This window comes from Rattus norvegicus, chromosome 17 (assembly GCF_021556685.1).
Source record: "Rattus norvegicus strain SHRSP/BbbUtx chromosome 17, alternate assembly SHRSP_T2T, whole genome shotgun sequence".
Lineage (NCBI taxonomy): Eukaryota > Metazoa > Chordata > Mammalia > Rodentia > Muridae > Rattus > Rattus norvegicus.
Window position 1 is genome coordinate 93,188,731 of NC_141550.1, and position 27,344 is coordinate 93,216,074.

A 27,344-nucleotide genomic window follows, 5' to 3' on the forward strand; every position below is an offset into this window, starting at 1 on the left:
CTCCTAGGTCCCTGTGTTCAGAGGGCACAGATGACACTAGGCATTTTCAAGTGGGGTCTGGAATGTTGCCAGAGAGTATTCTCCTCAATTTCTCCCATTAGAAACTTTGTAACTAATTGCTAGATTGGTCAAGGAAGTTTAAGGCTGTTTAAAAATTAGGATAATACACAGGTTAAATTAAAAATGATAAAAAAGAGATATAAAATTGTGGGAACACATTTGATATTTGGAGTCTAATTATTTATTTATTTATATATGTGTGTATGTATTTATGAATATTTACTTCTATATATGAACAGAGTAATTTGAAAACTAATATTTTTATTAATGCTTTCACAATTTTAGATGACCCAACTGAGTCCACCCGTAGAAGCAGCTTGACCCTCAAGAAGTTCTGATGTATCCAGGATCACAGAATCACAGGCTCACAGGTCAACAGGCTTGCAGTAGGGACAGGCTCCAGTGAGAGACAGCTAGATCAATCAAACCCAGAGATTTACAGATGGCAGCACTCAAGCACAAGGACATAAGCAACAGAAACTGTTAATACTTGGCAACATCAGAACCCAGTTCTCCCATCACAGCAAGCCCAGCACACCCCACACACCTACAGGATCCAGATCTACATGCTCATCTTTTTCTACTCCACACACCATTTTTGAGTAAACTGCATACTTTTCAACCCGATTGTTCACCCTTTTTCCTCTTGAATAATATTGTACGTACAGCTAAAGCGAAGAGCATTAACAATGTGATAGTCCAAACAGTAATGAAAACAAAGAAAGAATATTAAATGGAGTAAGGGGAAAAAAGAATAAAAATAGAAACAAGTCTGGTAGCTGGGAATATTTAACCATCTACTCTTTGTATTACAAAGTTCCATTGTCCAAATTCAGTGCTTCAAAACCAAATGCATAAATGCTTCATGTTGTTAGGGTATCACTATGTGTATTTGGTTTTTTCAACTGTATTTTTTCTTGGATATTTTATGTATTTACATTTTAAATGTTACTCCCTTTCCCAGCCTCGGCCATCCCCTCCCCCTCCCTCTGATTCTATGAAGACGCTCCAACTCCCACCCACCCATTCCAAACTCAACACCGGCATTTCCCTACATTGAGGAAACAAGCCTTCACAGGACCAAGGGCTTCCCTTCCTATTGATGGGGACAATGCCATCCTCTGCTACATATGTGGCTGGAGTCATGGGTCCTCCCATGTGTACTCATTGGTTGCTGGTTTAGTCCTTGGAAGCTCATCTGTGAGGTCTCATTGGATGATATTTTTGTTCTTCCTAAGGTGTTGCAAGCCGCTTCACCTACTTCTGTCTTTTCTCTAACTCCATAATTGGGGTCCTATTGTTCAACCCAAAGGTTAGCCCATCTGTATCAGTCAGGCTCTGGCAGAGCGTCTCAAAGACACCCATATCTGTCTCTTGTCAGCAAGCACATCTTGGCATCAGCAATAGTGACTGGATTTAGAGGCTGAATATGGGAAGGATTCCCAGGAGGGGCAGTCTCTGGATGACCTTTTCTTCAGTTCCTGATACACTCTATGTCCCTGTATGTCCTCCCATGAGTTTTTTGTTCTCACTTTTGTGTAGGAATGAAGATCACCATTTTGATCTTCCCACTTCTTGAGCTTCATATGGTTTGTGACTCGTTTCTAACATATTCTGAGCTTATGAGCTAATATCTATTTATCAGTGAGTGGTACCATGTGTGTTCTTTTGTGACTGGGTTACCTCACTCAGGATGATATTTTCTAGTTCCATTAATTTTCATAAGCATTTCATGTAGTCATTGTTTTTAAGAGCTGAGTAGTGTTCCATTGTGTAAATGTACCAGATTATCTGTATCCATTTCTCTGATGAAGGACATCTGGCTTCTTTCCAGCTTCTGGGTATTATATAAATAAGACTGGTATGAACATAGTGGGGCATGTGTCCTTCTTATATGTTGGAACATCTTTTGGGTATATGCTCAGGAATGGTATGGCAGGGTCCTCAGGTAGTACTACGTCCATTTTTCTGAGGAATCTCCAGACTGATTTTTAGATTGGTTGTACCAGCTTGCAATCTCACCAACAATGGAGGAGTGTTTCTCTTTTTCAGCATCCTCAACGGGTACTTTTGCCACCTGAGTTTTTGATCTTAGCCATTCTAACTGGTATGAGGTGGAATCTCAGGATTGTTTTGATTAGCATTTCCCTGTTGACTAAGGCTGTTGAACATTTCCTTAGGTATTTCTCAGCCATTCAATATGCCTCAGGTGAGAATTCTTTTTTGAGCTCTGCACCCCATTTTTAATAGGGTTATTTGACTCTCTGGAGTCTAACTTCTTTAGTTCTTTGTATATGTTCAATATTTGCCCTCTATTGGATAGGATTGGTAAAGAACTTTTCCAAACATGTTGTTTGCTGTTTTGTCCTAATGACAGTGTCCTTTGCCTTACAGAAGCCTTGCAATTTTATGAGGTCCCATTTCTCATTTCCCGATCTTAGAGCAGAAGCCATTGGTATTCTGATCAGGAAACTTTTCCCAGTGCCCATGTGTTTGAGGCTCTTCCCCACTTTTTCTTTTATTAATTTGAGTGTATCTGGTTTTATGTGGAGGTCCTTGATCCCCCTGTATTTGAGCTTGGTACAGGGTGATATGAATGGATCGATTTGCACTCTTCTACATGGTGATCCCCAGTTGAACCAGTGCCATTTTTTGAAAGTGCAATATTGTTTCGTGTTTGATCATAGCAATAGAAACCAAACTAGGGCACGGTTCATTCAGGGTTAGAGGGTTATCCTAATGTTTACATTAGGATAGTCTATGAAATTTTTATTAACTCTAATGTGAAGTCTATGTAGTAATAGACATATGGCATGCTTCCTTAATCTGGTTCTAGCACCAGAGTTCTAAGTCTATTACCAAATATAAATGCTTGATATCTCTGGGCATTTCATTTTTTTCTATCCCAACTTAATTTAGGTATTACCCTTCTTATTCAAGTAATTTAAGAAATTCCTAGTGGATTCATTCTTGTAGTATATGGGTGTGAGTTAAAATATTACAGCTCCAAGAATTTCTTTCGTAGTATATATTGGTCACAAATATATAATGCCCAGGGGTTTTATTGATCCTCATACATAAATAATAGTTCTCCATAGTATTCATTGGAGGTTGGTTTCAGGCATCCCATGAATACCAAAAGCTATGAATATTAAAAATCCCTTCTAGAAAATGACGTATTTACATATAACATACATATAGCCTCTTATGTAAGTTAAACTATATTTAAGTTACTTGTAATATGTCAAAGAAATGCCTTATAAATAGTTGTTATGCTCTATTTTTTGAGAATAATCAGAAGGCAAGGCATAAATGTTCATCCTAGATGCAATTCTCACATATTTTCATTCTGATGTTGGCTGAATCCTCAACAGCAGAATTCATGGACAATTTTCAAGTCATGTCTATAGAAGAACTCGCTGGAGTCTTATGCCTTCAACATGAAAGCAACTGTTGAGGATGAGAAACTTCAAGGCAAGATAAATGATGAAGACAAACAGAAGATTCTTGACAAGTGCAATGAAATCATCAGCTGGCTGGATAAGAACCAGACTGCGTAGAAGGAAGAATTTGAGCATCAGCAGAAAGAACTGGAGAAGGTCTGCAACCCTCTCATCACCAAGTTGTACCAGAGTGCTGGTGGCAAGCCTGGAGGAATGCCTGGTGGCTTCCCTGGTGGAGGAGCTCCTCCATCTGGTGGTGGTTCTTCAGGCCCCACCATTGAAGAGGTGGATTAAGTCAAAGTAGAGGGTATAGCATTGTTCCACAGGGACCCAAAACAAGCAACATGGAATAATAAAACTATTTAAATTGGCACCAAAAAAATCTTTCCTTATTCATTAGAAAAACATACAGGATTAGAGAATCATACAGGAGATGAAGATGTAGACAGGTTCAAAAGGCTAGCACCGAGGAGTACAGATGCCATCCCTGTGGAAGCAAGACTTTCAGAAGCTTTGCCTTCCTGAGCTGAAATGTCTTCTGTACGTTCCCAGGGGGTGCTGCAGAGAACAGTGGTCATGGATGGTCACACAAAGGGAAAGATCCTTCTTAACCTCCAAGAGAGCTGGGAAACTCGATCATCTCATTTCCAGTTGCATCACTGGCCACTCCAGGCCCTTCAGTACATGTGATCACCCAGAGATTCCCCTGCCAGACATAACTCTCAGGGACATATCCCTCTACAGCTACAGGAGGGAAGGAAGCAGGCCCTACTCCACCAAGGTCCTTCAAGTCTTGGGAACCCACATGTGCTTCCCCCACTGATGATGAGGCTTCAGTAGCCCCAGCACTCAGCCCAGCATCTTGGCTTTGATTCTCTGTAAACACAGTAAAGGAAGACTCACCCTTCCTTGCCCATTCATAACCAAGTGCCCATGAGTCCCAGGGTGGGGTTCAAGTCCCAGGCAGGTGATGGGACAGCACACATATCTCTCAGTGTGCCTCCAGCTTTGGTCTAGAGCAGAGAGTGGTTTGGCATTGCTAGGTCCATGGCATTGTTGTTTCTTTGTGTGCACATGACAACATGAAGCAGAGGTTTGCTGCCATCTCAGAGAGGGCAATACTGTTTGCTGGTGGAGGAAGCTGATTTGATATGTGCATAGAGCCTGCTCTGAACAAGTGCCACAGACAGCAATACCGTGGCTTCAAAGGGGAGGGAAATTATAAAGCAGGGACAATAGGGTTGATTTTTTAAAATAAGACTTGTTTGAAATCTTCGTTCAAACCAAATGAGATCTGCTTAGCTGCACACACGGAAGAGGCCAGAAGGAAAATAACTGTTCAGCCTCGGTTACTAATCCTGTCTTTAGAAGCATGCATTTTTGTAATGTACATGATTGGAAGGCAGGTGAGGCTAAGACTGCTTCATCAGGGCATCCTTGCCTGCTGAACTGGGAAAAGAAGAGACCTAGTAGACAGGACAGTACCCTCAGTCCCCGGGGAGGAGGCAAGTCCATCAGTGGTGACAGATGAGTCCCAGGTCACTGTGCTGGGCACATCCTGGTGACAGTAGACTCAGTCTCAGCCATGCCAGTGTTATAGTGCCTTTGTCTGCCAAGTCACAGAGAAAATTCATGCTTTTTCTTTCTGTCTTAGTTGGGTCCGCTTGGAAGGCTTGGAAGACACCCAACCAAGCCAGACTCTGTGTCCTCCAGCAGGGGGCAGCACTACATAACATTATTGTTTGAGATGGCCAGATTTCCACTATTATTACTAAGTATTATTACAGATTACAGTATTTCCAGTAGGTGGCTGCTTTGTACAGAGGTTATTTGTTTATTTGTTCTTAGAGGCACAGGTTGGACATTCCAGCAGAGCCCCGAGCCCTAACTAGTTAAAAGCTCATGGTGCTAATATTGCATGCTGTGTTTTTGTCTGCCCCTCTGGTGTGGGTCCCCAGGACTGTGTAATCTGTCTCTGTGTATATGGATGTCCAGTGTGGCTTTGGGCCCTTCCCTTTCATTTGACTCTTCTCTACTGCACAGAAATAAAATGTATATTATATATGACCTCATTATAGACCTTTATAGGGGGAAACTTTGCTTAAACAAAAATGCCTTTGGAAACATATTTAAGCAGATCTTGACACTTTACTAGGAAAACAACATCATTCCCAAGCAGCTCACTTAATACGGGTGTCCAGGACCAAAAGTTCTTAAGCGTGAATATGATATGTTGGAGAAATGGCTCATTGGTTAAGATCTCATACTACTTTTGTTGAGGACATGTTCAGTTCCCAACACCCATGTCTAGCAACTCCAGCTCCAGGAGTTCCAATACCTAAGGTCTCTACAAACACCTATACTCATGGGCACATATCAGATAGAGATATGTAACTAAAAATGATCAGATATTTAAAACATGATGACCAAGCTTTCTTAATTATTTAATCAGTTTAACATACAGTAACCTCCTTCTCCCTCATCTCACCTTTGTGACGTTCCAGGGTATTTATGCTTCTGTAGACATCACTGACTATAAGCTACCTTTCAATAAACTGATTTTGTACTGTAGCTGAGAATAATCCTTGGCTTTCTTTGGGCAACCCAGATCCAAGCCATCTTACATTTACAGTCAGAGTTAACTTGAAGAAATCTTTCAGTTCATCTCTCTGATGATTCTGTGCCCCTGTTAGTTAAAAATTCTCACAAAGTAAAATGCTGGGGCCACATGAATTGGGACGAGCACACATGGCTTGCATGACATTTTGTTTTCTTCTTGAGGCATGGGCTCATATATCGAAGGCTGACCTCACACTCACTTTATTGCTAATGATAACTTTGAATTTCTGATCATCTACTTCTGCCCAAAAGTGCTTGAATTATAGACATGTAACATCACATTGGTACATGCTGGGAACAAACTCAGGCCTTTTGTCATGCTAGGCAAGGACTCTACCAACTGGGCTACATTCCAGACCATCCTTGACGTTATCTCTTAGAGACTTACTCTGTGTGTGTGCGTGTGTGTGTGTGTGTGTGTGTGTGTGTGTGTGTGTGTGTGTGTGTGTGTGTAGCTAGTGTTACAGGCAGTCATGACTCACCCCATGTGAGGACTTGGAACTTAGCTTAAAAGGAGCAAGAGTTCTTAAGTGCTGAACCATCCCTCTAGCCCTGCTAGACAGTTTCAATCCAAGGGTAGAAATGCAAGTTCAGTGAACACTTACAAGCACAGCTGTGTTCTGGAGATGCATCGTGACCAGTTCAGATTCAAGACTGAAGGGCTGTGACAGTGATGGCTGAGATGATCAGCTGCCCCAGGCCAGTCATGAACAGTACTCACTCTGGAAATTTCTGGTGTATGTAAATTGTGTTTGGCTAGGTATGGTAGCACATCCCCCCTCCCCCTACTCAGGAGGTGAATTCAGGAGGATCATGAGCTGGAGAAGCCTCAGCTACATACCAAGTTTGAGGAGACTCTGGGCTATGTGAAACCTTATATACCTAATCTCCACTAATCAGTTGTTTCTATCAGAGTATTTTTCATCTTAGTTCCTGGTGTAAAATCAGTAGCATTAGGAAGTTTTTTAGTTTTGGGGTTTTTTTTTTCTAGTGTGCTCCACAGGAGAGTGTTGGAAGCCATCATTTTAGCTGCTGTGTCCAAACCATAGAGTCTGTCCCAATACTTTAGGTAGAGCAGAGTTTCTACTGAACTGTGGACATAGGTAGACAGGCAGGAGCTAACTCATGCCCTTCTACCTGGGCCTTCTGCTGTGCCTCTCCCCTTGCCCCTTCCAGGAAGACGAGTGTTTAGGAACAAGGGTATCTTTCTATCTTCTTAGCAGAGACAAAGAGTTGGAGTTCCTCCTCTCCCTTCTTTTCTCTGTGTGGGGAAATGGCAGGCTCAGAGGTAGAAGGAACAGGATAGAGGTTCCCCTAGTCCAGTGCCTCTGGTGTGGCCACAAATTGGGCTGAAGTGACAAGTCTGCTTTGGTAGAGATGGAAATGAAGGGGCTTATCAAAAACATCTGGCTAGACAGTGTCAACAAGATATAGGTCAGCCTGGAAGATGTTCCTTTCATCCTCTGGGAGTTATGGGGTACATTGGAATGCTAGGGCTGGCATTTCCTAAGTTCCATCATCCCTCTATCTCTGAGCCTCACCTCCTGAGTTCCTTCGTACACAGTGATTTCCAGCACATTTCCCTGCATTTGTTTCTGCTCTAAGAAATAAGAGCTAAGCCAGATATGGTGGTCCAGCACTTGGAAGGCAGAGGCAGTCGATCAGGAATTCAGGGTCATCCTCTGCTACAGAGTGAGTGTGAAAGCATCTTGAGCTACAAGACCCTGTGAAAAAAGCCAGATCATTCCATGGACAGCTTAATGAGAAAGTAGGCAACCAGTCACATCTCTGAAATGTTTAGAGCCCGCCCCCTCTTTCTGCTGGGAGCCTAGATCATTGATGCTCACAACATCTGACTTTCCTACGAAGCTATTTATAAAAATATCTGTGTTTAGCGGCTGAAGAGATGGGCTCTGCTGTTAAGCACACCGGCTCCTCTTGCAGAGCAAGAGTTTCCAGGGTCCACATCGAGATTGATAAGTAAACTCTGTAACTCCAGTTCTAGGGTATCTGTCACCCTCTTCTGACCACTGCAGGCACCATGCATTCATACCAATAAATCTGAAAAAAATCATTGAAACGACTGCATTTGGTCATCAGCTGCCACTTTAAATATATCTGGCAATAAAATAAGTTAGACATCGATTTACTAACAGTGAAACAGACGTGGTAGGCAAGTCTCACTGTAGACGAGGTTGATTGGAGTTCACGCTGGGTGTGTGTCGGTGTGTGAGTGTGTGTGTGTGTGTGTATGTGTGTGTGTGTTTTCACACAGTGTGAACACAGTGTGCACACATGTTGTTGATAAATTGTGGGGTTTGGAGTTACCACTGAAATTTCCAGGCTTTTGTCACTAAGAGCAAGGCATTGGACCAGGGACACATAGGATATTGGTAGAAAGTAAGGAATGTTTTCTTCTCTTATTAAGGAAGAAAAGTTAGAGCCAATCTTGGAGTCAGATCAAAGGCTCAAAGTATGGGTCATGGGGGTTGTGCATCTTTATAAATCATTTACACAGATCCTACCTTTCCTCAAATGCCTATGGTATGGGATTTTCTCAGACATGTTCTAATTGTTATATGTATCCTTTGGTTGAGAAAATGGGGGTTCCACGATTTTTCTGTCCTTGATTGTAATCTCTCCACATTACGCTTCTGCTCCTTGATCCTGAGTCCATAGACTATTTAACTTTTGATTGTATTATTTGGGAAGACGTTTAAAACTGCCAAAGTATACCAAATATGTCAGTGTAGCTTTGACTTTCCCCCATGCTCCTGTTATCTCACAGCTGTGACTGGAAGATTAGGAAGGATGGCTACTAATGTGTCAAATTCCTAGAGCAGGATCGTCCTGTCACTCTTAGGTTTAGTTAGACTGTCTGTAGCGAGGCTCAGATATCCTACTATTTAATTTGTAGTTCCCACACTCAGAAGAGATTGGCATATTAAAGTACATAACCTTAACAGTCCTCAGAGAAAGCCAAAGCTGTGCACAAGTTAAAGTGACAAAGTCCAATTTTATTCAGGGTAGTATAACTAAAGAGACCCAGGTACTGAGCTGGCCTGTGTTCTAAACACACGAGAGATACATGGGGATGTATAGTCAAGAAACATGGAGCTCATGGTTGATACCAACATGGGTGAATTTTAGTAACCCCTACCTTGAAAGCTTCCTGCTGAAGGCAGGCAAGCATGCACAGATATCAAGGATGTGGATAGAAACATTTCTGTAAGATAGGGAGGGGGTGAGTGTGTATATGTGGGTTCTTGCTAAACTGCCTTGGCGACTGCTAAATCTTGAGTGAACAAAGATGTACACACAAAGCACACAGGCCAAGAAAAAGGTTCAAAGTCTAACTAAAGTTTGATTTGTGTAAGAATCTGTGTCAGATACCCGACTGTATGCAATGTAATTGGACAGGGCTACAAAGGGTATTGTAGCTGGACCCAGAATTTTTCAAGAATCTCTCTTTCTCTAAAGAAATATAAGGTTGGGCCCCAAAGATATCTGAGGATAGCCCTGCTGTCATCTCGGTGAAACTTTACTCATCCTTTTTAATCCTATGACCTCCAGCAGGTGATAGGACAACAGTTCATTGTACATACTGACCGTGAACAAAATAAAACCAAAATCAAAAACAAGGAGAAGTATATTCTGAAGCAACTCTGAGTGAATACTGCATAGGAGTACAGATTCGGGTTTTCCAGAATTAAAGACTCTATTGGGGAAGAGGTTGGCATGAGGTCTTATAGCCATAGAACAAAAGATAATAAATCAATACACAAATACAGGGGAAAGAACATTTGGTGGGCAGCCTACAGCACAGCAGGAAAATGTCCCGCTGATGATATTCTTCTTTTCCACATTACTGAAAAGCCAGTGGTTGGCTGAGTTCAACAATACATTTCAAATGTTTTATATAACAGGCACAAAGATCCTAGGTCAGCTACAAAGGTTGGTAATAAGTTTAAAGACCCCAAAGATAGTACAAGATAATTTTGGCTTCCGATGATTCATCCCCTGTGTAGTGGTCAAGTACTCCTCAGTCACTTTGAGCTGTCTTCAACACAGATGTCGTTTTTTCAGTGAACCTGCACTTACATTAGAAACAAGAGACTTGGTGCTTTTAGAAGCAGAGTCACTGGGAGAAGCTGCACAGGGCCCGCCCCTCTGCACTGGTCCCGCCTTCTTCCTCTCATTGGCTGAGATTCTCAGCGCGTCACTCCGGCGACCAGGTTGTGCCCGCCCTCCCAGCAGAGAGGGAATCAAAGCGCAGGAAAAGGCGCCTGTGTGCAGGTATAGAGATCTAGTCTGGGTCAGGGCTATGGAAGGTGTGGAAACCCTGTTTCCTTGGTTACCTGAGAGGGCGGAGTAACAGCTCTGGTTGACCAGGCAGGTTAGGCAGGTCGGGATTCCCTTGCCAGGGTGATAATCCACCTCGGACCACATAGCTGAGGTAAAGAATGGAGCAGGCTGCTTTAGAGGATCAGGGTCTCTACCTCAGCAGGTCGTGGCGGGAAGGTGGAGGTCTACTCTGCGGGGTTGTACCGCGCCAGGGGAAAGGTTGGTGGCCAGTGCTTGTCCTGCCCGGGTTCACTGAACTTGAGCCCTGCGTGGTTGCTTACTGAGGCGGTCCCTTGCCCCAAGGGCTCTGGCACTGGGGCGGACCCCATGCAAACTTTACTAAGCAGGGCGCTGGTGGGGCAGGCCAGGGCCCTCAGGGGTCTCTTCACCCGAGGTAGTGCTCAGCTGGAAGTTCCCTACCCTCAGCCTGCCTGGTCCTTCCCAGCAGGTGATTGAGGGAACTGACAGGTTGAGGGTGTCTCACTTTAAGCCTTGGGCCCATCTCATTCTCACTCAGGTGCTCCAAGTTCCTGCTCTCCTTTCCCTGCCTGTGACACCTGCTGCTGCACTCCACACACCACCCTTCCTGGTTCATGCTCATCTCTGGAGAGGTGGCTGAGATGCTAATATTATAGGGAAACGAACCAGGGAGATTTCCTGTGCCACCTGAAGCCAACATTCATGAAGGGTTGGAGCTCAGGCAGTCAAGAAAAGTGTCTTTTTCCAATCCTGAGAGAGACAAACAAAACAGCAAATCATTCTTCTCTCTGGCTCTGTCTCTATCTGTCTCTCTGTCTCCGTCTCTGTCACTCTGTCCCTCTGTCTCTGCGCGCTCTCTCTCTCTCTCTCTCTCACAAACACACACACACACACACACACACACACACACACACACACACACACACCACAACCCAGACAGACAGAGATCTGCTCCTGCCTGATAGAAGTGTGAGAAAAAAATTGTTGGTTCGTGTTGAATGCCATTTATGTTGAATTCTGGCAAGTATTTCTGTAAGCATCAAATTCATTTTCCATTTCCTCCAGGGTTTGTTTAACAGATTGATTAGGCACATTGATTTGTGTCTTTTCTTCCTGAAGGCCCTTGGATGTTCTACCCTTATGTTAACTTCCACATCTAGTAACCTTATACTAATCCACACCTAGTAATCTTATAGTAATGAAGATGTTGTTATGTAGTTAATTGGTAGGGGATGTCTGTACGTAAAGAGCTTTACAGGTAACTTTTCTGTTGCTCTTTGCTGTCATCCACATTTTTACTAACACATACAGACATTGAGAGACTTTGTGAGAGGACATGAGGGGGATGGGTTTCTCTGATTTAGTTTCCATTAAGATACTTCCCAAACAATAACTTTCATATACAGCATATGTATTTAATAAAGATCTGTTAAGTATCTATTGTGCAAGAGACGCTTTTCAACAGCAGGTGAATATCACCTCTTGGGACAGCCGTCTTCTAGAAGAACTTCAGATCATAAATAAATAGAATATGCCCTTGTCAGATGATGTTATAGGACTTAAGAGAAAAAGCAGGGAAAAGGCAGAGCCAGAAATGAGTTTCAATTGGACTAGATGTCTTTTATACTTTTCAAAAAATATTTTACGCATGCGAGTGTGTGTATCTATGTGTGTGTGTGTGTGTGTGTGTGTGTGTGTGTGTGTGTGTACACCTCGTTGTGAGCATTTGTTCGCATGCACAGTCTAGAGGAGGAGTTCAGGTGTCCTCCTCTATCATTGTCCTGCTGAGTCCTTTGAGATGGTGTCTGAGCTTGAAGCTAGGTTGGCATGCCAGCACCAATATTTTGTCTGCTGCTCTCAAGGCTTGGTTTAGAGGCATATATGTAGTCAGATGTGCTTTTTATGGAGATTTAAACTCAGGTTTATGTTTGCCCAGCAAACACCCATATACACTGACCTAGTTCCCTTAAGGCTGATTGTACATAACTTCTTTTTTTCTAAATTTGCTCCTATTTTATTTATTTTTATTATTCATTTTAATTTTATTGGGTATTTCTCTTTTTCTATTCTTTTCTATTTTTTTAAAATGTATTTACATTTCAAATGTGATACACTTTCCTGGTTTCATATCCATAACCCCCATCCCATTCACCCTCCCACTTCTTTTATAATTTTTTTTCCTCCCCAAACATCTCCCTTTCCTGCGTCCCTGCCCTGAAATTCCACTACAGTGAGAGGTCCAGACTTGGCAGGACAAAGGGTTTCTCCTCCCATTGGTACCCAACAAGGCCATGCTCTGCTACATGAAGCTGGAGCCATGGGTCGGTCCATGTGTACTCTGTGGGTAGTGGATTCGTCCCTAGGAGCTCTGGTTGATTAGAATTGTTGTTCTTTTGGGGTTTTGTTTTATGATGGAACATCTTTTGGGAATACGGCCAGGACAGGTATAGCAGGGTCCTCAGACAGTCCAATTTTCAATTTTCTGAAGAACCTCCAGAGGGATTTCCAGAGAGTTTGTACCAGTTTGCAATCCACCCAACAAAGGAGGAGTGTTCCTCTTTCCCCACATCCTCTCCACCATCTTCTGTCACCTGAGTTTTTATCTTAGTCATTCTGACTGGTATGAGATGGATTCTCAGTGTTGTTTCAATTTGCATTCTCTGAATGACTCCAGATGTACGCTGAACATTTCTTTAGGTGTTTCTCCGACATTCGATATACCTCAGCTGAGAATTCTTTGTTTAACTCTGTACCCCGTTTTTTTCATAGGGTTATCTGACTCACTGGAGTCTAACTTCTTGAGTTCTTTGTATATTTTGGATATTAGCCCTCTATCAGATGTAGGATTGTTAAAGATCTTTTCCCAATCTGTTGGTTAAAGTCACACCATGGCATTATATATTATTTGGGACTAATATGAAGGTTATCATTTCCCTAATTTCTTTCTCAGCCTGTTTATCCTTTGAATAGAGGATGGCTACTGATTTGTTTGAGTTAATTTTATATCGAGCCACTTTGCTCTTTGTCAGGCTTAGTAGTTCTCTGGTTCAACTTCTGTGGTCACTTAAGTATTCTATCATATCATCTGCGAATAGTGATATTTTGACTGCTTCCTTTCCACTTTGTATCTCTTTGACCTTCATTTGTTGTCTGATTACTCTGGCTAAGACTTCAAGAACTATATTCAATAAGCAGCAAGAAATTGGGCAGCTTTGTCTACTCCCTGATTTTAATGGGACTGTTTCATGTTTCTCTCCATGTAGTTTGATGTTGTCTACTGTTTGCTGTATATTGCTTTTACTACGTTTAGTTACCGACACTGAATTCCTGATCATTCCAGGGCTTTTATTATGAAGGGGTGTTGCATTTTGTCCATTGCTTTCTCAGCATCTAATGAAATGATCATGTGGTTTTTATCTTTGAGGTTTTTTTATAAAGTGAAATCTGTTAATGGACTTCCATATATTGAACCATCCCTCTCTTCCTGGGATGAAGTCTCCTTGATCAGGGTGGTTGTTCATTTTTATGTATTCTTTGATCCTGTTGCGAGAATTTTATTAAGTATTTTTGCATTGATATTCAAAAGGGAATTTGGTCTGTAGTTCTCTTTATTTGTTGGGTCTTTCTGTGGTTTCAGTATAAGTAATTGTGACTTCATAGAAGGCATTTGGTAGTGCTTTCTCCCTTTCTATTTTGTAGAATGGTTTGGAGAGCATTGGTATGAGGTCTTCTATTAAGGTCTGATAGAATTCTGCATTAAACCCATCTTGTGGTGGGCCCTTTTTGATTCACAGACTTTTAATAACTGGTTCTAATTCTTTAGGAGTTATGAGGTAATTTCGATGGTTTATCTGTTCCTTGTTTATCTTTGGTACTTGGTATTTGTCTAGAAAACTGTCCATTTCCTCCAGATTTTTATGTTTTGTTAAATTTGGCCTTTCTTAATAGGACCTGATGATTTTTTTCATTTCCTCAGATTCTGTTGTTATGTCTCCTCTTTAATTTCTGATTTTGTTAATTTGGACACACACTCTGTGCCCTCTGGTTAGTCTGTCTATGAGTTTATCTACTTATTGATTTTCTCAGAGAGCCAGCTCTTGGTTTTGTTGGTTCTTTGTATAGACCTTTTTGTTTCTACTTGGTTGACTTCAGCCCTGAGAATGATTATTTCCTACTGCACTTGGTTGCAGTTGCTTGTTTTGATCTGGAGATTTTAGGTGTGCTGTCAAGCTGCTGATTTGTGCTCTCTCCTGTTTTTTGCTTTTTTCAGGCAGTCACACCTATGAGTTTACCTCTTTGCACAGCTTTAATGGTGTCCCATCAGTTTGGGTATGTTGTACCTTCATTTTCATTAAACTCTGAGAAGTGTTCTAATTTCTTTCTTTATACCTTCCTTGACTAAGGTATATGTGTAGAGCATTGTTCAACTTCCATGTATATGTGGGTGTTCCTCCATTATTGTTGTTATTGAAGATCAGCCTTAGTCTGTGGAATATGATGGATTGCATGGGATTATTTCTATCTTCCTGTATTTGTTGAGGTATGTTTTATGACCCGTCATATGGTCAGTTTTTGAGAAGATACCATGAGGTGCTGAAAAGAAGGTGACTCTGGAGTCTGACTCCTTGGTCCCTGGTTTCCAACAGGGCTCCTGTCAGGACTGTGGCCCTGTCTGTAGCAGACCTCCTGTGAGGGCCTTCCAACTGGAGGATATTCAAAGGGGCAGAGAAGCTGCTGATATGTTGCCCAGGCTGCAGTAGATCTCCTGGGAGGCCTTCAGACTGTGGCGTCTTCAGAGGAACATTCAAAATGTGTCCTCTGTGAAGCTGTTCTGGGGACACAGATAAAGGGGGGTGACAATGGACTGTGGTTTCTCTTTCCTTGAGTGCAGCCATAGGACAGGGAGGCCTTTTATTGTTTTTGGCAACTGCATTCCCTCCATTTGTATTGTAACCACTGCCCCTGCCCTGCTCTCACCCCCATGGATGAAGCTGCTTCTGTCCATAACCCAGGTCTGTTCTGTTTCTGACAAAGGAGTGTTCCTCAAGTCAGGTCAGGTACTGAACACCTGTGCCACAACCTCGTCACATTGATGGAGTGGACAGTCCAAGTCAGGGTCAGGTGGGAGAGTTGCAAGGTTTAGGAAAACAGGTAGCTAGAAAACATCTCAGCCAGGGAAAACTCTGATAATAAAGCCTGTAGGCATTACTGAATCATCAGTCAGAATTGTACGGGTAGTCATGAGTGTCAATGTAAATTTATTGAAGCTTGGAATTTCTTTTGTCCTGGATCGGGTGGTTTGTTGGCTGTAAGTGGTCTAATTAATTCTTTCTGTCGTGATCTGCACTCTTCTACAATCTCCCTGCAACTTAACTTTTCTCTAACCTTTGGTACGAACTTAATTGATGAAAGTCAGGGCTATCATATGAGAATTTTCTGTTTGCTCTTATTTAATATCATATGTGAACCTGGGACAAATTATTATTGAGATATGCTTATAGAGCCTTGTGGCAAATCTGGACACACTCCCAACCGTTACTGAATTGAAGCCCTAATCTGGGTGGGTTCCTTGTGGGGCCAGGAGCCATTTGTAAGCTCTGTTGAAATATACTTTTGCCCACATGGAGCCTCTCCTGTCAGGGATGCTGGATGCCAGTTTGCACTGTGTCAGCAATGAGCAGAAGAGCAGGGAAAAAGGGGTTAAATCCTTGTGACCTTGTGAGCCATGAAACTCTGAACCTATCCTGAAGAAAAAGAGAATTCAACAAGTGTCTGCTGGGCATTAAACTCGGGAGCTCTGGAAGAGCACTCAGTTCTCTTCACCTCTGTGCCATCTCTCCAGCCCTAAGGCTGATACTGTCAATAAGGAAGGAGCTGGGTGCTGGGCTGAAGTAGGCTTTTGTTGTTTCTAGTGAAAAAGAAGTGTTTAGAAGGTAGGGGTTGAGGAGGAGGGAAAATGTCTGAAACATTTTATCCTCTATTGCTGATACCTTGGGGAGTTAAAATGTCTCTCTCCTGGTGGCCATTTAACATCAAAAGCAGCCCACTCCAAGTTTCATTAAGTGGTCCTTAATCCTAAATTCTTGAAAATGACTCAGAATAAGATTAAGGTGAGAAAACAATTCGTCCCATGTCCAAAATTTTCATCAGTCCAAGTCCAAAACATGAAAACTGAATGCACAAAAAGAACAATAAACACACAAACCAAGTGTCCCTTTTCAAGGGCAAAGTACACAGACCAAACCATCACTGCTGTGGATGTGATAAAGCAGGCTATCTGCTCCTGCCAGATGTGAGATGAACACAGGTTCTGGTGAATTTGCTGGCGTCACACTGGATCAAAGTTCTCTGACATTGCTGGCCTCTGGACAGGTCAAAGCCCTGTTACCTAGCCTCTGTGAGCCCTCCTGATACTTGCAAGAAAGAAAGAAGTCAAAAGCAGAACACTATGAAGCTAGATAGAGAGAGCACAGAGAAGTCAACCTCAGTACCTAGTTGTAACTGCCACTCCTCCCTTTCACCACTCTCCCATGGGTCCCACAGAAGAAGCAAGTTTCCAGATGTATGCACCAATGTGAGGTTCAAACTGAACCGACTCCAGGACCTCTTGATTGACATTCATGGAGACAGTGATCTATACAATAGCAAGAGGAGTTTAATTCTGCCTTATTGAGGCCTTCCTCCTTAAAGGGAGATGACCCTGGGCAGATTCTGACAGGCAGTTATATACCTTGCTAAGAGATGGGGCAGAATTCAAGCAGTTGGTAACTAGGCAGGGTATTATTGATGGGGCGAAGTGACCTCCTACTGACTAGTAATCAGTGAACCATTCCTGCTTTTCCAGAGGGGAAGGAGAGGTGAGTTGGAAATCACAGGTAGGTTTGTTTAACAGTTTGGCTTGCAGTTCTGTGGGATCTGACTATTACCTGGAAGGGAGGGGTCATTGTGCTTGAAGGTTGGCAGTGGAACTTTCCCACTGGTCTTCAATTGACCCACACCTCTGGCTCTTTCAAGAGTGAGTCCTTCCCACAGGCAGTGGTCTTTGTTGTAGTAGAATCAAAGATGGGGGGAGTATAGAAAGGAGGCAAAAGAAGGAAATAAATAATTTAGGTTAAATAAAAGTGGCAAGAAACCATTAGACAGAAAAAGAATTTTAAGATTGGGAAGAGAAAATATCAAAAGGTAAAAATAGAAAGTACCATGTTGTCAAATACAGAGTAGTCAGTCTTGAACAAATATATACACAAGCAACAAATATGGGCTCTGCAGGTATGTTTATATTTATTTCTGGATACACAAGATATGTAAAAATATATAACAAATTTAAGCACATAAAGGAGTCTATAAACTTAAGAGTGAAGGCATGAGAAATGTTTGATATAGGATAGCTGGGAGAGTTTGGAGAGGAGGTACAAAAGAGGGAGGTGATGTCACTGTTTCAATTAAACATTAAAATATTAGATAAATACAAATGTATGAACAAAATTATATACAAATAAGAGGAATAAAAAGCAAACCTTACAAGCTTCAAAAGAAAACACAGAGAAAAAAAAGCCCCAAGAAATCTATATCTTGGAGCATCTTCCTTTCATCTGCCCTCCTAGTGGAAGGAGCAGGATGTTGGAGACCCTTTTGTTATACATGGATTTTAGTCCAGGTGAGTCCCAAATGGTCCAACGGTCCACTCATCAGGCCACTCATTGTGTCCAGTCCGTTGTCCAGCAGGATCAAAAGTCATTGGCTGCCTGGACTGCATAAAGAGAACTGGAGTTAAACAAGAGAAAGAAAATAATATTCATCACTAGAAAACCCTAGTACGTTTTTTGCCACGGGACTTAGGTTTATGTTCACTGGCCAAGAAATAGACAGACATGACTATAAAATTTAGACAGTCCATACTTGGAAAAGTCTAGATAGATGTATAAAGAGTTAATGTGTGCATGATACATACATTACCTCACAGTTACCCCCCCTCTCTCCTTTTCTCTCTCTGTCTCTCTCTGTCTCTATCTCTCTGCCTCTCTGTCTCTCTCTCTCTCTCTCTCTCTCTGTGTGTGTATGTGTGTGTGTGTGTGATTGTGTGTGTGTGTTTTTGTGTTGGTGTCTGTCTGTCCTCATACCTGGAGGCCAGGAATAATCATCAAATGCTTTTTTACCTCAATATTGAGACAGAGTAATATGTCAGTAATCTCAGGCCACAAATCTGCCACACCTGCCTCTGTTAAGCTCAAGGCCTAAGATGACACCATGATTCTTCCTTGTCTGATTTCCAGAGTCCTTTTGTTGCACTGTGACACTTTACCCAACATCCATCTCCCCAGCTGCAGAGACCAGATCTGCCAGGTAAAAATATTTAGAATGTCCTTTTTCTGACAGGATTGCACTCAGCCTGGTACTTCCTCTTGCCTATACTGGCCTTGAAGTTGTGTTACTTGACAGGGTAGAGTGGCTCAGAACTGAAACTTCTACATTGCAGAATTAGAGACAGGAAGAAGAGGATCGTGCTCAAGGTAATCTTTAGCTACAAGGTGGCCTGTTGGGATTTAAGAGACCTTGATGAAAACAGAAATGTTCGCAGCATAGCATTACACGAAAGGAGGAACAGAGGCAGCAAGATCAAGAGGAAGACAAAGGTAGCCTGGGCTTTCATTCTATCCCGAGTGGTATTCTCTCTGAATTTTAGGTTTGACTGTGTGAACACTAAAACCGGCATAGCAACACTATTCCAAAATAGGAAAAAAAATGTCAGAAAAAAATGAAAGTATGCTTAATTTACATAAACATATCAGAAAATAAGAACCAATTTCTTCTGTTTATTGTACATGGAATATGTTCCCTTAGCATACACCTGTGAGTCTGTTAGAATTAAGAGTGATATATTAAGGATTTTTATTGGAGTGGTTAGTGTTTTTCATCTGTTGGTTTTTAATTTTGTGAATCTATTTCCATCAATTGGGATTTTATACTTGATGTTTCTATTTTGTGTTTTCCACTTAAGGCCATCCTGAGGGGTACATGGCTCTCTAGGAGTCCAGTATAAGAAACATCCATTGAGACCCACCTGCATGGAAGTAGTTCATGTAAAAGTAAAGACAGACACACTGACAGAGATATAGACTCACCAGGGCTTCTACATATCAGGGTATGGATGACAAGGAACCATCAGGGTGTGAGGCCAACTCTTAAAACCTAGGCTGGCCAGTGTCTGTGAGAGGTTTTCCTTGGTTTTTGTCTGAGTAGCTAACCTGGTTCAGTGCTAGAGGCCAGCAAAGAACCCCTTTAATGAACTTTCCCAGACTTGTGGGTTGTGGGTTCAGGTACACGAGTTCATATAGTGCTCTTCTTGCTCCAGAGTGGAATATGATATGCTTTCCCACTCAAATTAGAGAGGAAAAGCTTGTCTGTCCTAAGAGAATTTCGTGTAGCTCAGGGGATAAAGCACATGAGAAATATGTATGTGATCACAATGGTGGAGAACTATAGGGACATGCTGTTAAACTCAGCACATATCACTGCAGGATTACTATGCCTGGATCCTTGATGTCCTTTGAACAAATTAAGAGGGACATTGGGTCAGAGGGACCCTCCATGTCAGTCATATGGTATTCTGTACACCTCATGCTGTGGAAGATGTTGATACAGTCTAGTTAAAAAGAACACAGGAGATGACATCTTAACAAATGTAACAGTAGGAGGGACAGGGAAAGCTTCCCAGAAGCTCTCACAAAGGAATTGCAAGGCTGTTTAACTGGGCATAAAAAAGCAGTGTGCAAATTCTCAGGTTAATGGAAGCAGCCTGGGAAGATTTATCCAGTGGAATGCATACTCCAGTGGAGGCCGGAAGCTGGCATGAGGTAGGGCCACACCAGTTTGCTTCTCCATCATTAAGTTGTTCTTTTGACTCTGCTCATAACACCTGTCCCTCCTCCTTCGAGGAGGCTGTGACACAGGTAGGAATCCAGTTAGACATTTGAAAGTTGGCCTTGAGGGAGCAAACAGAGAGAGGTGAGTAATTACAGGGCAGAACTGGTGAGAGAGAGGGCACAGCTGCCTTGGTAGTCACTCCACAGTATGGGTTTTTTAAGCATTACCCTGAGTTGGGTCTGAGGACTTAAGCAATATAAACTGTGATATCTTTCGCAGGGCAGTAGGGGTGGGTGAGGGTCTGGTCAAAGTGTGACAGGAGGATTCCCTTCACAGGAGACATACAGGCCTCATATTCAACCTGGGAACCCATTTTAGCTCAGGTCTGATGGGCTGACTAGGGAGACTTTTCTGAGAAGTCTACTTCATGATGAAGACCAATGTTCTCTGCAAGAAACAGGAAGCAAAGAACAGTACAGTCCCACAGAACAGTCTCTGATGTTTACCTCTGCTAGAAGAGAGGGCAGAGGGCTACTGGTCCACTGACACTTTTAGGGCACTGTTCTACTTCATCCCTCCCTTCTGAGCAAGACACAGTGAAAAGGCAGGCCTTCCTGCCTGGGGTTTTACCTGGAGAGACCTTGCTGTGGTGTGGACAGCTCTTCCTCTGGAGAAGGGGCCTGCAAGCACACAGGCACCTGGACGTCTGGCCTGGCTCCTCTGAGATTGTATAATCTTCAGCCAGGCCAACCCCCACCACTGGCTTAAAAGCCATGGAGCTGAGGCTGCTGTTCTTCAGGACTTGAAAAGAAAAAGACACAGAAAAGAGGCTCTTGGTGTCTTTGAAAAACAGAGAACTTCCTGGTTGCTGCCGCCGCAGAGAGCCCTTGGGCAGCACCCTGCGAGCAAACTTGAGCCTCGGGACCACAGGTAAGACCAACTTGTCGCTGCAAGAGAGCTGCCTGGTGAGATTGGGACACACAGAGGCAAAGTTCATCTAGGACTGGGCACGTCCTATGTTTGCCGGAGGTCCCACGCTGGTGGATCCCGGCCCGCAGCAGCTCTCTGCTCCCAGACCCTGTGGGAAAGAGACCTCACCGCCTGATCAGGTGGGCACTCCTGAGGCTGCAGAGCGGAAGAGACCACCAACACTGCCCACCCCTGCCCACATCCCTGGCCCAAGAGGAAACTGTATAAGGCCTCTGGGCTCCCGTGGGGGAGGGCCCAGGAGCGGCAGAACCCCTGCCTGAGACACCACCGGAACATGAAGGAAACAGACCGGATAAACAGTTCTCTGCACCCAAATCCCATGGGAGGGCGAGCTAAACCTTCAGAGAGGCAGACAAGCCTGGGAAACCAGAAGAGACTGCTCTCTGTGCACACATCTCGGACGCCAGAGGAAAACACCAAAGGCCATCTGGAACCCTGGTGCACTGAAGCTCCCGGAAGGGGCGGCACAGGTCTTCCTGGTTGCTGCCGCTGCAGAGAGCCCGTGGGCAGCACCCCACAAGCGAACTTGAGCCTCGGGACCACAGGTAAGACCAACTTTTCTGCTGCAAGAAAGCTGCCTGGTGAACTCAAGACACAGGCCCACAGGAACAGCTGAAGACTTGTAGAGAGGAAAAAGTACACGCCCGAAAGCAGAACACTCTGTCCCCATAACTGACTGAAACAGAGGAAAACAGGTCTACAGCACTCCTGACACACAGGCTTATAGGACAGTCTAGCCACTGTCAGAAATAGCAGAACAAAGTAACACTAGAGATAATCTGATGGCGAGAGGCAAGCCCAGGAACCCAAGCAACAGAAACCAAAACTACATGGCATCATCGGAGCCCAATTCTCCCACCAAAACAAACATGGAATATCCAAAGACACCAGAAAAGCAAGATCTAGTTTCAAAATCATATTTGATCATGATGCTGGAGGACTTCAAGAAAGACATGAAGAACTCCCTTAGGGAAACACAGGAAAACATTTATAAACAAGTAGAAGCCTACAGAGAGGAATCGCAAAAATCCCTGAAAGAATTCCAGGAAAACACAATCAAACAGTTGAAGGAATTAAAAATGGAAATAGAAGCAATCAAGAAAGAACACATGGAAACAACCCTGGATATAGAAAACCAAAAGAAGAGACAAGGAGCTGTAGATACAAGCTTCACCAACAGAATACAGGAGATGGAAGAGAGAATCTCAGGAGCAGAAGATTCCATAGAAATCATTGACTCAACTGTCAAAGATAATGTAAAGCGGAAAAAGCTACTGGTCCAAAACATACAGGAAATCCAGGACTCAATGAGAAGATCAAACCTAAGGATAATAGGTATAGAAGAGAGCGAAGACTCCCAGCTCAAAGGACCAGTAAATATCTTCAACAAAATCATAGAACAAAACTTCCCTAACCTAAAAAAAGAGATACCCATAGGCATACAAGAAGCCTACAGAACCCCAAATAGATTGAACCAGAAAAGAAACACCTCCCGTCACATAATAGTCAAAACACCAAACGCACAAAATAAAGAAAGAATATTAAAAGCAGTAAGGGAAAAAGGTCAAGTAACATATAAAGGCAGACCTATCAGAATCACACCAGACTTCTCGCCAGAAACTATGAAGGCCAGAAGATCCTGGACTGATGTCATACAGACCCTAAGAGAACACAAATGCCAGCCCAGGTTACTGTATCCTGCAAAACTCTCAATTAACATAGATGGAGAAACCAAGATATTCCATGACAAAACCAAATTTACACAATATCTTTCTACAAATCCAGCACTACAAAGGATAATAAATGGTAAAGCCCAACATAAGGAGGCAAGCTATACCCTAGAAGCAGCAAGAAACTAATCGTCTTGGCAACAAAACAAAGAGAATGAAAGCACACAAACATAACCTCACATCCAAATATGAATATAACGGGAAGCAATAATCACTATTCCTTAATATCTCTCAACATCAATGGCCTCAACTCCCCATAAAAAGAAATAGATTGACCATATAATTGGTCAAAAAACGGGCCTCAACAGGTACAGAAAGATAGAAATAATCCCATGCGTGCTATCGGACCACCACGGCCTAAAACTGGTCTTCAATAACAATAAGGGAAGAATGCCCACATATACGTGGAAATTGAACAATGCTCTACTCAATGATAACCTGGTCAAGGAAGAAATAAAGAAAGAAATTAAAAACTTTTTAGAATTTAATGAAAATGAAGATACAACATACTCAAACTTATGGGACACAATGAAAGCTGTGCTAAGAGGAAAACTCATAGCGCTGAGTGCCTGCAGAAAGAAACAGGAAACAGCATATGTCAGCAGCTTGACAGCACACCTAAAAGCTCTAGAACAAAAAGAAGCAAATACACCCAGGAGGAGTAGAAGGCAGGAAATAATCAAACTCAGAGCTGAAATCAACCAAGTAGAAACAAAAAGGACCATAGAAAGAATCAACAGAACCAAAAGTTGGTTCTTTGAGAAAATCAACAAGATAGATAAACCCTTAGCCAGACTAACGAGAGGACACAGAGAGTGCGTCCAAATTAACAAAATCAGAAATGAAAAGGGAGACATAACTACAGATTCAGAGGAAATTCAAAAAATCATCAGATCTTACTATAAAAACCTATATTCAACAAAATTTGAAAATCTTCAGGAAATGGACAATTTCCTAGACAGATACCAGGTATCGAAGTTAAATCAGGAACAGATAAACCAGTTAAACAACCCCATAACTCCTAAGGAAATAGAAGCAGTCATTAAAGGTCTCCCAACCAAAAAGAGCCCTGGTCCAGACGGGTTTAGTGCAGAATTCTATCAAACCTTCATAGAAGACCTCATACCAATATTATCCAAACTATTCCACAAAATTGAAACAGATGGAGCCCTACCGAATTCCTTCTACGAAGCCACAATTACTCTTATACCTAAACCACACAAAGACACAACAAAGAAAGAGAACTTCAGACCAATTTCCCTTATGAATATCGACGCAAAAATACTCAATAAAATTCTGGCAAACCGAATTCAAGAGCACATCAAAACAATCATCCACCATGATCAAGTAGGCTTCACCCCAGGCATGCAGGGATGGTTTAATATACGGAAAACCATCAACGTGATCCATTATATAAACAAACTGAAAGAACAGAACCACATGATCATTTCATTAGATGCTGAGAAAGCATTTGACAAAATTCAACACCCCTTCATGATAAAAGTCCTGGAAAGAATAGGAATTCAAGGCCCATACCTAAACATAGTAAAAGCCATATACAGCAAACCAGTTGCTAACATTAAACTAAATGGAGAGAACTTGAAGCAATCCCACTAAAATCAGGGACTAGACAAGGCTGCCCACTCTCTCCCTACTTATTCAATATAGTTCTTGAAGTTCTAGCCAGAGCAATCAGACAACAAAAGGAGATCAAGGGGATACAGATCGGAAAAGAAGAGGTCAAAATATCACTATTTGCAGATGACATGATAGTATATTTAAGTGATCCCAAAAGTTCCACCAGAGAACTACTAAAGCTGATAAACAACTTCAGCAAAGTGGCTGGGTATAAAATTAACTCAAATAAATCAGTTGCCTTCCTCTATACAAAAGAGAAACAAGCCGAGAAAGAAATTAGGGAAACGACACCCTTCATAATAGACCCAAATAATATAAAGTACCTCGGTGTGACTTTAACCAAGCAAGTAAAAGATCTGTACAATAAGAACTTCAAGACACTGAAGAAGGAAATTGAAGAAGACCTCAGAAGATGGAAAGATCTCCCATGCTCATGGATTGGCAGGATTAATATAGTAAAAATGGCCATTTTACCAAAAGCAATCTACAGATTCAATGCAATCCCCATCAAAATACCAATCCAATTCTTCAAAGAGGTAGACAGAACAATTTGCAAATTCATCTGGAATAACAAAAAACCCAGGATAGCTAAAGCTATCCTCAACAATAAAAGGACTTCAGGGGGAATCACTATCCCTGAACTCAAGCAGTATTACAGAGCAATAGTGATAATAACTGCATGGTATTGGTACAGAGACAGACAGATAGACCAATGGAATAGAATTGAAGACCCAGAAATGAACCCACACACCTATGGTCACTTGATTTTTGACAAAGGAGCCAAAACCATCCAATGGAAAAAAGATAGCATTTTCAGCAAATGGTGCTGGTTCAACCGGAGGGCAACATGTAGAAGAATGCAGATCGATCCATGCTTATCACCCTGTACAAAGCTTAAGTCCAAGTGGATCAAGGACCTCCACATCAAACCAGACACACTCAAACTAATAGAAGAAAAACTAGGGAAGCATCTGGAACACATGGGCACTGGAAAAAATTTCCTGAACAAAACACCAATGGCTTATGCTCTAAGATCAAGAATCGACAAATGGGATCTCATAAAACTGCAAAGCTTCTGTAAGGCAAAGGACACTGTGGTTAGGACAAAACGGCAACCAACAGATTGGGAAAAGATCTTTACCAATCCTACAACAGATAGGGGCCTTATATCCAAAATATACAAAGAACTCAAGAAGTTAGACCGCAGGGAAACAAATAACCCTATTAAAAAATGGGGTTCAGAGCTAAACAAAGAATTCACAGCTGAGGAATGCCGAATGGCGGAGAAACACCTAAAGAAATGTTCAACATCTTTAGTCATAAGGGAAATGCAAATCAAAACAACCCTGAGATTTCACCTCACACCAGTGAGAATGGCTAAGATAAAAAACTCAGGTGACAGCAGATGCTGGCGAGGATGTGGAGAAAGAGGAACACTCCTCCATTCTTGGTGGGATTGCAGACTGGTAAAACCATTCTGGAAATCAGTCTGGAGGTTCCTCAGAAAATTGGACATTGAACTGCCTGAGGATCCAGCTATACCTCTCTTGGGCATATACCCAAAAGATGCCTCAACATATAAAAGAGACACGTGCTCCACTATGTTCATCGCAGCCTTATTTATAATAGCCAGAAACTGGAAAGAACCCAGATGCCCCTCAACAGAGGAATGGATACAGAAAATGTGGTACATCTACACAATGGAATATTACTCAGCTATCAAAAACAACGAGTTTATGAAATTCGTAGGCAAATGGTTGGAACTGGAAAATATCATCCTGAGTGAGCTAACCCAATCACAGAAAGACATACATGGTATGCACTCATTGATAAGTGGCTATTAGCCCAAATGCTTGAATTACCCTAGATCCCTAGAACAAACGAAACTCAAAACGGATGATCAAAATGTGAATGCTTCACTCCTTCTTTAAATGAGGAAAAAGAATACCCTTGGCAGGGAAGGGAGAGGCAAAGATTAAAACAGAGACTGAAGGAACACCCATTCAGAGCCTGCCCCACATGTGGCCCATACATATACAGCCACCCAATTAGACAAGATGGATGAAGCAAAGAAGTGCAGACCGACAGGAGCCGGATGTGGATCGCTCCTGAGAGACACAGCCAGAATACAGCAAATACAGAGGCGAATGCCAGCAGCAAACCACTGAACTGAGAATAGGTCCCCTATTGAAGGAATCAGAGAAAGAACTGGAAGAGCTTGAAGGGGCTCGAGACCCCAAAAGTACAACAATGCCAAGCAATCAGAGCTTCCAGGGACTAAGCCACTACCTAAAGACTATACATGGACTGACCCTGGACTCTGACCCCATAGGTAGCAATGAATATCCTAGTAAGAGCACCAGTGGAAGGGGAAGCCCTGGGTCCTGCTAAGACTGAACCTCCAGTGAACTAGTCTATGGGGGGAGGGCGACAATGGGGGGAGGGTTGGGAGGGGAACACCCATGAGGAAGGGGAGGGGGGAGGGGGATGTTTGCCCGGAAACCGGGAAAGGGAATAACACTCGAAATGTATATAAGAAATAGTCAAGTTAATAAAAAAAAAAAAAAAACAAGAAAAAAAAAAAAGCAAAAAAACTCGCCATGTATGTTGTAGGGTCTTGAATACTGGGGGAAATCCAAACAAAGATAGCTCTATAATATAATGAATGACTGGCTCT

General features: G+C 42.5%; 2 long non-coding RNA genes across 4 annotated transcripts in view; both read left to right on the forward strand.

Annotated features, from left to right (window-relative positions):
• The first annotated feature begins 345 nt into the window (after positions 1 to 345).
• LOC148000339 (uncharacterized) lies at positions 346 to 3,886 on the forward strand. The gene is made up of 2 exons (XR_015641966.1): positions 346 to 718; positions 3,435 to 3,886. It is a non-coding gene; the product is annotated as an uncharacterized LOC148000339 (long non-coding RNA).
• A 6,480-nt stretch (positions 3,887 to 10,366) lies between these two features.
• Positions 10,367 to 27,344, forward strand: part of LOC148000340 (uncharacterized) — a 39,360-nt gene continuing 22,382 nt past the window's right edge. Inside the window, exons 1-2 of one of the 3 annotated variants that reach the window (XR_015641982.1) lie at positions 10,367 to 10,418; positions 18,719 to 18,788. This is a non-coding gene — a long non-coding RNA (uncharacterized LOC148000340). Of the gene's footprint in view, positions 10,419 to 10,496; positions 10,579 to 18,718; positions 18,789 to 27,344 lie in introns of those variants that run through there. The other 2 variants (XR_015641981.1, XR_015641983.1) reach the window with 2 other exon arrangements.